The sequence below is a fragment of the Amblyraja radiata genome, chromosome 7 (assembly GCF_010909765.2).
Source record: "Amblyraja radiata isolate CabotCenter1 chromosome 7, sAmbRad1.1.pri, whole genome shotgun sequence".
Lineage (NCBI taxonomy): Eukaryota > Metazoa > Chordata > Chondrichthyes > Rajiformes > Rajidae > Amblyraja > Amblyraja radiata.
The window spans coordinates 16,606,806-16,615,312 of record NC_045962.1 but is presented as its reverse complement, the minus strand read 5'-3'; the positions used below and the strand labels follow the sequence as shown (position 1 = coordinate 16,615,312).

Here is an 8,507-nt window from a genome sequence, read left to right as displayed (position 1 = left end):
AACCACTCCCTGGACTAGTTCCAACCTGGCTTGGATACTTGTGTGGATTCCTCACCATAAGTGTTAGGGAATTACAAAAAATTCAGGCTCACTTGCTGTACTCCACTCGCAGTGAGAAACATAATGACAAACTGCTCACAACAACTTTAGGACTTTGCTCTTGCACTGAAATCATCCGAGATAAAATGACAGCAATTGTGTGGGAAAATGTCAATATTTTCCATGAAATTTGGTTCACCGTGTATTAGCAAACTTCTGATAGGCTCCTGATTCTTCAAAAGCTTCTTAGGTCATATAAATTCCCCTGCAGCTAATGGAAGTTGTAAAATTGCTAATTCACTGCACACCTGGTTTTCCAAGAAGAGCAAAACAAGATTTGTCCATGCCATTGCTACCCAGGAGACTGAGAGGCATACAGCATGAAGAAGTAATATTCTGCAATTGTTGGGTGCCAATCCGCAGTCTCCAAACTTATCACTATCTCAGTGTCACAACATCTACAAAGCAAAATTACCAGGGAATTGGAAGATAGAGAGGAGGAAATGAACAACATCCGGGCAAGGTGATTGGCTTGAAATAATAGGAAGCCACTTAAACCAGCCTGCCCTCTTTCCTCTAAATGCCAGTTATCGTGTTGAAAATATTTCAAAAATCAAACTTTTCCTTTTCTCACGTTGATGTGGTGGGTCGTCTACTATTCACTGTTATAACTTCTGATTATTCCACCAAACAAACCCCCCACACTATTCTCCTATGGCATTACAGCACAAAAAGGGGAAATTAAACATTAAGATTTAATTGCATCTATTCTTCCCCTTGGTCACTGGGAAATACGGTAGGTTTACTTCATAGTCTCAAGTTGAGGAAGTACTTTCTGAGTGGAAGGAGCAACTGTGATAGCATTAAGTGTTGTGAGGCCCCTGGGAATCTCATGTCATGATGATCCTCTGGGAGCAGGGACTCCATATGTTACTGCAACAGCTGAAGCCATGTGTGGAATGCTGCCAGCACATGCCCATTCTCAGCACTCATTCAAACCTTGATTGGACCTGAGTGGCAAGTGTGAATGTGTAGCCACTTTGAGAAGAAGCCACCTTATTGGATCTCCATGACTGGCTTTGGACATTGCAGCTGGGGCGTGGTGGTGTAGGTGAGAATTGACCATTGGGTCAGTAAGGTGGGTAAAATCCATTGCCTTTGTACTTTCCAAAACATCCATAATTATTTTCAATCTGACAGAGACAAATTGGTATAAGTACATGTCAAAGATCTTGATGACGGCAGTCACAGCTGTTGTGGGGAGAATGCTGTGCTACATTTAACCCTTGATCACTTTGGGGACTTTGCTGCAGATGGCTGTGAGTGTGCTCCATGCTGAACACAGCGCTGCATTTAAACAAGCATTTGCCACAAAACCTCCCTGCTCCCATGATTTGTCTTTTCCCTTCTATCCACAATGTCTTCTACTTCCTCTTTGTCAAACTTACGAGATGCCTGTTCTGGTGTTGTAGCAGCCAGTCAGTTGTGTTGTGGAGTGCTTCACACAAGTCTTTGATGCCATGATGGCAATGGGCCAGCACCTGGGATTGAGTCATTAATTTGCAGAATATCCCCAAGGCAATGAGTTTTAAAAGATGTAGAATTTATTTTTTTGGGGGGGGGGGGATTCTATTCTCTTTCCATCTTCTATACACTCACCTCCACACACTTGCATTCACTTTCCTTGTTTGGATAACTATGCATTCACAGTGCAAACTTTCCCATCAATAATAAGCCAGCCAGCACAAATGCAGAGAATCTTGGTCAGGATAACATTGCAGTACGAGAACCAGTAGAAAAGCTTTTCACTGCTCCTCGGTACACGTGACAATAAACTAAATTCAAACTCGAACAATAGCATTCTCAAAGGAGTTTGTTTAATCCCTCAAACCAAACAAGTGGCTTATCAAAGGATTTGACTGAAACTGGAACCTGAAGCAAATAAGTGCTGGGGCAAATTGGATGAAAAAGGGATAGCTTCAAGGACCCCTCTCCCATAGTTTCTGGTGAAACAAGGAAACTGAATGAGAATCGTCTTTGTTGAATGCGCAAAGTCTTTTGATGTTGTAGAGCTTCATGGCCCTCTTCCAGTATCGTTACACACGCTAATTCCACACAAAAAAACATTCAAGAAATTTTATACACATATATATTGTATCTGGTGCGGTACTTTGCAGTGTTGAAACGTCAAGGTAGAGCTGTACTTCCAAGTAGTACATTCCAAGTAGTGCCTTTTCACACAGGGAGTAGTTAATTTTGAATGTACACTGTACTATTATTAGAAGCAACATTCATTAAAAAGAGTTATATTTCCTTATCCTAAATACCAAAGGGAACAAAGAATCATTGCTTCTACTTCCACAGGTGATTGAAGAGATTTGACATGTCAATGAATATTCTGTTGATATTGTACACGTTGAGAACATAGTGACTGGTTGTATCATAGCCTGGTTTGGTAACACAAATGCCCAGGAATTTAGTTGATTACAGAGAGTGATAGTACTGACCTTTCCACTATTGAAGAGATCTGGAGGAGGTTCTGCCTCAAAAAGGCAGGTTAGTGTCATCGGGAACCCACGTCATCTTGGCTATGCTCTCATTTAATTCCTACCATTGGGAAGGCAAGAGCCTGAAAACCATGACGTCCAGGTTCAAGAACAGCTCTTCCCCACTATCATCAGGCTCTTGAACATTACACAAAAGTAACCTCAACTATGAACTTCTATGGACCATCTTAGGTTGCACTAAGAACTTTGGGGTTTTGCACAAGTATTGTGGTTATTAATTAATTAATTAATTGATTGATTGATTGGTCGAGTGATTAATCAATTAATTAATTAATCTGTTTATTTATTTATTTGTTGTATTATTCATGTGCATGGCATTTAACATCCTGTATTGCTCCTGCAAGTAAGAATTTGATTGTTCCATTGCTGGTACATAATGTAGTTCAACATTCTTGTCCCTTGATTCTTTTGAGAAATACCAAGAAAGAATTTTAGCCAAGATCATGATATGTGACAATAAACTCATCTGAATTGGAAACACTTTTCACATTTAAAATTATTCTCCTCTTTCAAGAAGCATGCCCTATTCAATAGTTGATTAAAACAATTTTGTAAATAGCAGGCACTCAATCAGCCTGAATGTCTCATTGCCTATCAACATGTTATTATTTTTGGGAGTCTAGGCAAGTCAAGGGATGAGTGGATGAATTATTATCAAATTCAATGTAGCTTGGTTCTTGGCACAGGTGATCATATTGAATGGCGGTGCTGGCTCGAAGGGCCCAATGGCCTACTCCTGCACCTGTTTTCTATTTCTGTAAATGATATAATATGGGCAACCATATTATATTATTTATAGAAACATAGAAAATAGGCCATTGGGCCCTTCGAGCCATTCAATATGATCACGGCTGATCATCCAAAATCAGTACCTCGTTCCTGCTTTCTTCTCATGAATAACTCTCTCTTGAATACATCCAGTGAATTGGCCTCCACTGCCTTCTGTGGCAGAGAATTCCACAGATTCACAACTCTCTGGGTGAAAAAGTTTTTCCTCATCTCAGTCCTAAATTGTCCTCAGTGTGTGTAGGCTTGTGTTAATCTGTGGGGATTGCTGGTCAGTGTGAATCTGGTGGGCCGAAGGGCCTGTTTCCACGCTGTATCTCTATACTAAAAATCTGCAGTTCCTTTCTACACTTATGTCAGGCTGCTGTTCATCAACTTCAGCTCGGCATTCAACACTATCGTCCCTTCCAAATTCACCACAAAGCTCCAAGACAACTGGGTCTTTGACTTCCTCATCAGCCAACCTCAATCAGCGCAGATTAGTAACAACATTTCTTCCTGTTGAAACATTTATGGTTTAGAGTATAAACATCACACAAAAACACAAGCAAATGGGAGCATGAATCGGCTACCTAAGCCCTTGAGCCTGCTCTACTTCTCAACAGGATCATGGCCGATCTCTTCCAGGTTTCAATTCTGCCAGATCCACATAGCATTAAATTCCCTGATCGTTCAAAAATGATTCCAATTCATTTTTCTGAGAATCCAGATGGAAAAAGAACATCAAATTATTGGAGAGAAGACCATCACTTGCCAAAACTGAAGTACTGACTACATTTCATTAACCAAATATGATCATAGAGGGACCGTCTAATTTTGTTGTGTGAGAAACAAAATACTTTAAATTATATCTCAAAAATCAAGGCATCCAGCTCGAGTCAAACAGTGCTGTTGGCATCATTTTTGGTTTGTTGGTGACAATTTAAATGTTTGGAAACAATTTTCTAATTGAATAAAGTATCATGTAAGACTATCAATGATCACCATGTTTAATTAAAAGTCGTGAGATTTAAAAAGATTTAAACCTAGTGAGAAAAGAATGAGGATTCATTGAAGTTGAAAATTAATTCACCTGCATTATTTTTGTAAAGTATTCATTGAGGTAACTATAATGTTTTTGTTTCCTATGCTATAGGTAAAAAACAAAAGGGGAACTTTGAACATACATCTACATATATTTTTCTTCAATGTTCAGAACATTCTGATGAGCTCTGATTAGCTGTTTTTATAACTTCAAGGCTGCACTTCATTGCTTTCTAGATCAAATATAAAGATGGTGACCTCTCAACAGTAATCACTGACCCACATAAATTTTGGGCTATTTCAGAAAAAAAATCACCACCTGCAGCTTTCGCCACCAATTCATGGTTCAAATCCATAAAGTAAATAAGAATGAAATCAAGTGCCTTATTAGCAAGAATCGCACTAAAGATCTCCCAATTACCAGATGTAAATGAAAACCAGATGCTCTTGGAAATAAAATATTCCATCTTGAATGCCTGCAAGGACATATGGTGAGTAATGAAAATGTTTTATAATGTCCATCTGCAGAAGCACTCAAACATGTTCCTGTATCATAAATCACCAAAGGACATCAGTGTACTAATATAACTTTGCTGCTTCTGCTTAAAACTTAATTCAGTTGGATTAAAGCTCTTCTGGAATATTCTAATAAGAAAGCACAGTCAGGAACAACCTTCGCAGTCTTTAAAAAAATGTATTCAGAAGTTTAATTATGTTCACTGCAGCTTTGTCCATAATGGTCAATAGCAATACAGTGATTGACAAAAAATTACAGTTTTCCCAATAAAGTAATTTAATTGTTTTTCACTTAATTCCCATTTTATTAAAAGGAATCTATCTGATTTTCAAGGATGAAGCAAAACATTATTTCTGTTAATTTGTCATAAACCATTCCATTTAACAGAGCTAAAGATAACATCCTCTAAGTTTGGACGTCCTATCAATTGATCAGTGTGCATAAGGAATTGAGCTGTTTCTCATAGTATATGGGTGTGAGTTAAGGTTAGATACGAAAACAATGCAGAGCACAATTGTGCGAAATAAAGCAGAGAAAGGAAGAGCCATCAAGCAAACCAACTCGAAGATTCATTGAGAAATTGTTAAACCATTTTCTTTTAAAATATTGATAGAATAGGTGGCCCAGGAAATTCTAGAAAGCTGACTGAATGATGGAAAGGAAATGGTGATTACATCTCCAAGACAATAATATGTAATATTAAGGGAAACTTTTGCAAATCCCCTAATGTTAATTTGCTGCCAAGTTCTTGCCCAATCCCCATTGTGAAGGCAATGTACGATTGGGGAGGGCTTTCCAGATGTAAATACCGTCAAACAAGGGTGGGGGCTGGTGGCAGAACAAGCCCTGTCCTCAAATCAGATTTTTTTAAATTAACGGCCTGCTAGTTCACACAGCTTGCCTCAGCCAGTTGTCAATCTGATCAAAATATTTCTAATAGTGGTTTAATACTTTTTAACAGTTATGACATTCAAACAAATATTTTAAAAATGATTGCGAATTAAACAGAATCTGAAAAGTGCAAAAATAAGTCCACTACAAACAAAATCGAAAACATGTAACTACATCCAAGTAACAGAAAAAGTATTTACCTTGCCACCATTACCTTGCCACCATTACCTCAACATCATTACCTGCCATTGAAACAAATCGAGTCACTGTTTCGGAGACAGGTCCCCCAGCATAATAATTGCTGGGTATTGCCCTGAACTTGTGCTCTGTCACTGGACTCTACAAGAAGGCCAACACTGGACACAGCTGGAAAAATGCAGCCAGCAAGTCATGTTTGCCTTCAAACTCCAAATTTAGAGGCATTTACATACAAAAATGCCAATGGTCTTTTGTAGAACTGTTCATAAAGTCCAACAGGAAAGTATCAGTGGATGACAGTGAAAGAGTGCAGGCAGTAAAAGAGCAGTAAAAGATGGGAAAGAACTGTAATTTGAGAAACCAATTAGCAATCAAAAAATATTTCTTTATAAAAAAATAATGTAAAATGTTTTGATGTTCACAAAGGTTAATTGACAGCAAGTTATTTCAGGGATTGCACGTGAGTAGCAAAAAAATGGCTCCTTTCCTATGCTCTTTCATGATATTTATATTGCCACCTACATCCACCTACCTAAAGCAGAGTTGGGCATTGGGACATGGTAAAAAGAGAGTGCTTTTGGGGTGCAAGAGAGAGGACAATTGACTTGAATAGGGTGAGTGGCAATAAAGTGACAGATGAAGTAGGTTACAGAGGCAGAAGAATACCAGGCTGCAATTGAGAGGATTAGAATACCAGTGCAGACTGGATAGATAGAAGGTATAAATTGCAAAATGGACTGGGAAGAATGGTCCTTTGAATTAGGTCTGGAGAGGGGTTAATGCCTTTGTAAAATGAGATGATTGGATGGGGAAATTAGTTTATTGGAACAAGGAACTGCAGGTGCTGGTTTACAAAACAATTGACACCAAGTCCTACGGTCTCAACCTGAAACGTCACTTATCTGTGTTCTCCAGAAATGCTGCCTGATCCACTGAGTTACTGCAGCACTTTGAGTCTTTAAAAAAAAATTAATATTACCTAATTTAGTTCTGACAAGGGTCATACATAAACCTGCTCTGTCTTGCTCAAAAAGTTGCCTTCCAATAGTTAAACTAAAAATCAGAGTATATTGGGACAGCGTGTACTATTGGATCCATCAGGAGCTTCTTCCAAACAACCCATCCGTAGCCCACTCTATAAATACAAATACACATCTTCTTCACCAAAGAAAAACAATTTTTAAGGAACATTTGTTGATTTCTCAAAATCAGTCATGCCTACCCAAGAACAGCCATTCACTTGTACCGTATGTGAAGCTAGTTAAATCATTCTGATGCTTCATAATTGCTAGTAGCAAAGATAAGTGAACAGTGGAAGAATAATATTATGAGCAGTGACAGCAATGGGAACACGGAATAAAATTAAAATATACAGCACGTGGTTTAAAGCCTAAAACAATATAAAACATATTTTCTATATCGGTACTTCTAAACAATAACAGATGGAAAATTTATTTTGCATTTACAGGGCGAGTTGCTGGAATTGTGAGCTGTTCAATGGGCAATATAAATGTTAGGATTTGGAACATAACATGAACAAGAGCGAGTGAATTCATATCAAACTAAGTAAAGAGAGGAAAACAAAGATGAAAAGAGAAACCAGGTCTTGAGGAAAAATGACAAAGGATAAGTTTTTTTAAATTACTTTGACTATTTTCCAATATCTCTCCCTGATGGAATAGGATCCTATTATAATGGCTCATTTTCACATCACATAGGTGTTTGGATAATAAAGGATATATAGGTCGAATTGGAAAAATATTTTTGGTTAATAGTGCATGTTGATTGCAGACAAAAGAGCAAATGCTATTGATTCATGCAAGATTCATGCTATTGAACCTACAGTGTTGAGGCAGGCAGAGAGATGCTTCAAATCTAACTTTTCTTAATCTGACAAAATACCAGTGACCTGAATTGTTAATCATTTCTCTCTCCACAGATGCTTCCTGACCTGCTCGGTATTTTCAGCGTTTTCCTTTATTTCAGAATTCCTGCATCTGCAAGTTTTATTTTTGCATTTGAAATAGATTCTACGTAGCCATAAATATCTCTTTTCTCATTATTTCTTGTATCCAGTTAATGGGCATCTTCATCTTCTTCAAGTGACTGATCCGATTATATGATTTAGGAATATGGCCTCTACATTAATCTTAATGTGTATTGCCAAGTTTATCCCAGTTCCCTCTATTCCAGTGAATTACTTCATTTGCTTCATTGAAAGCACATTAAGAAGTTCAAAACAAAGTGATTCATTTCTTACTAATTATATAAAACTACTATTACATGGTTGACTACACTGGTACAATTTTAGCATCTTACCCTGAACCAGCATGCAGGATGCTAGAATTTCAACATACCAATCAGACCCGTTAACACACATGTTCAAGGATGATGTTTCATGGAATATAAGAAATAGGAACAGATCCCTTAAGCCTGCTCTCCCTGATCTTTGACCTCAAGTCCATTTTCCCACCAGATCTTTTAAT

General features: G+C 37.9%; 1 long non-coding RNA gene across 1 annotated transcript; it reads left to right on the top strand.

Moving 5' to 3' along the window:
- The first annotated feature begins 1,055 nt into the window (after nucleotides 1-1,055).
- Nucleotides 1,056-8,165, top strand: LOC116975069. Its single transcript, XR_004412526.1, has 3 exons — nucleotides 1,056-1,177; nucleotides 4,720-4,906; nucleotides 7,961-8,165. It is a non-coding gene; the product is annotated as an uncharacterized LOC116975069 (long non-coding RNA).
- The last annotated feature ends 342 nt before the right edge of the window (nucleotides 8,166-8,507 follow it).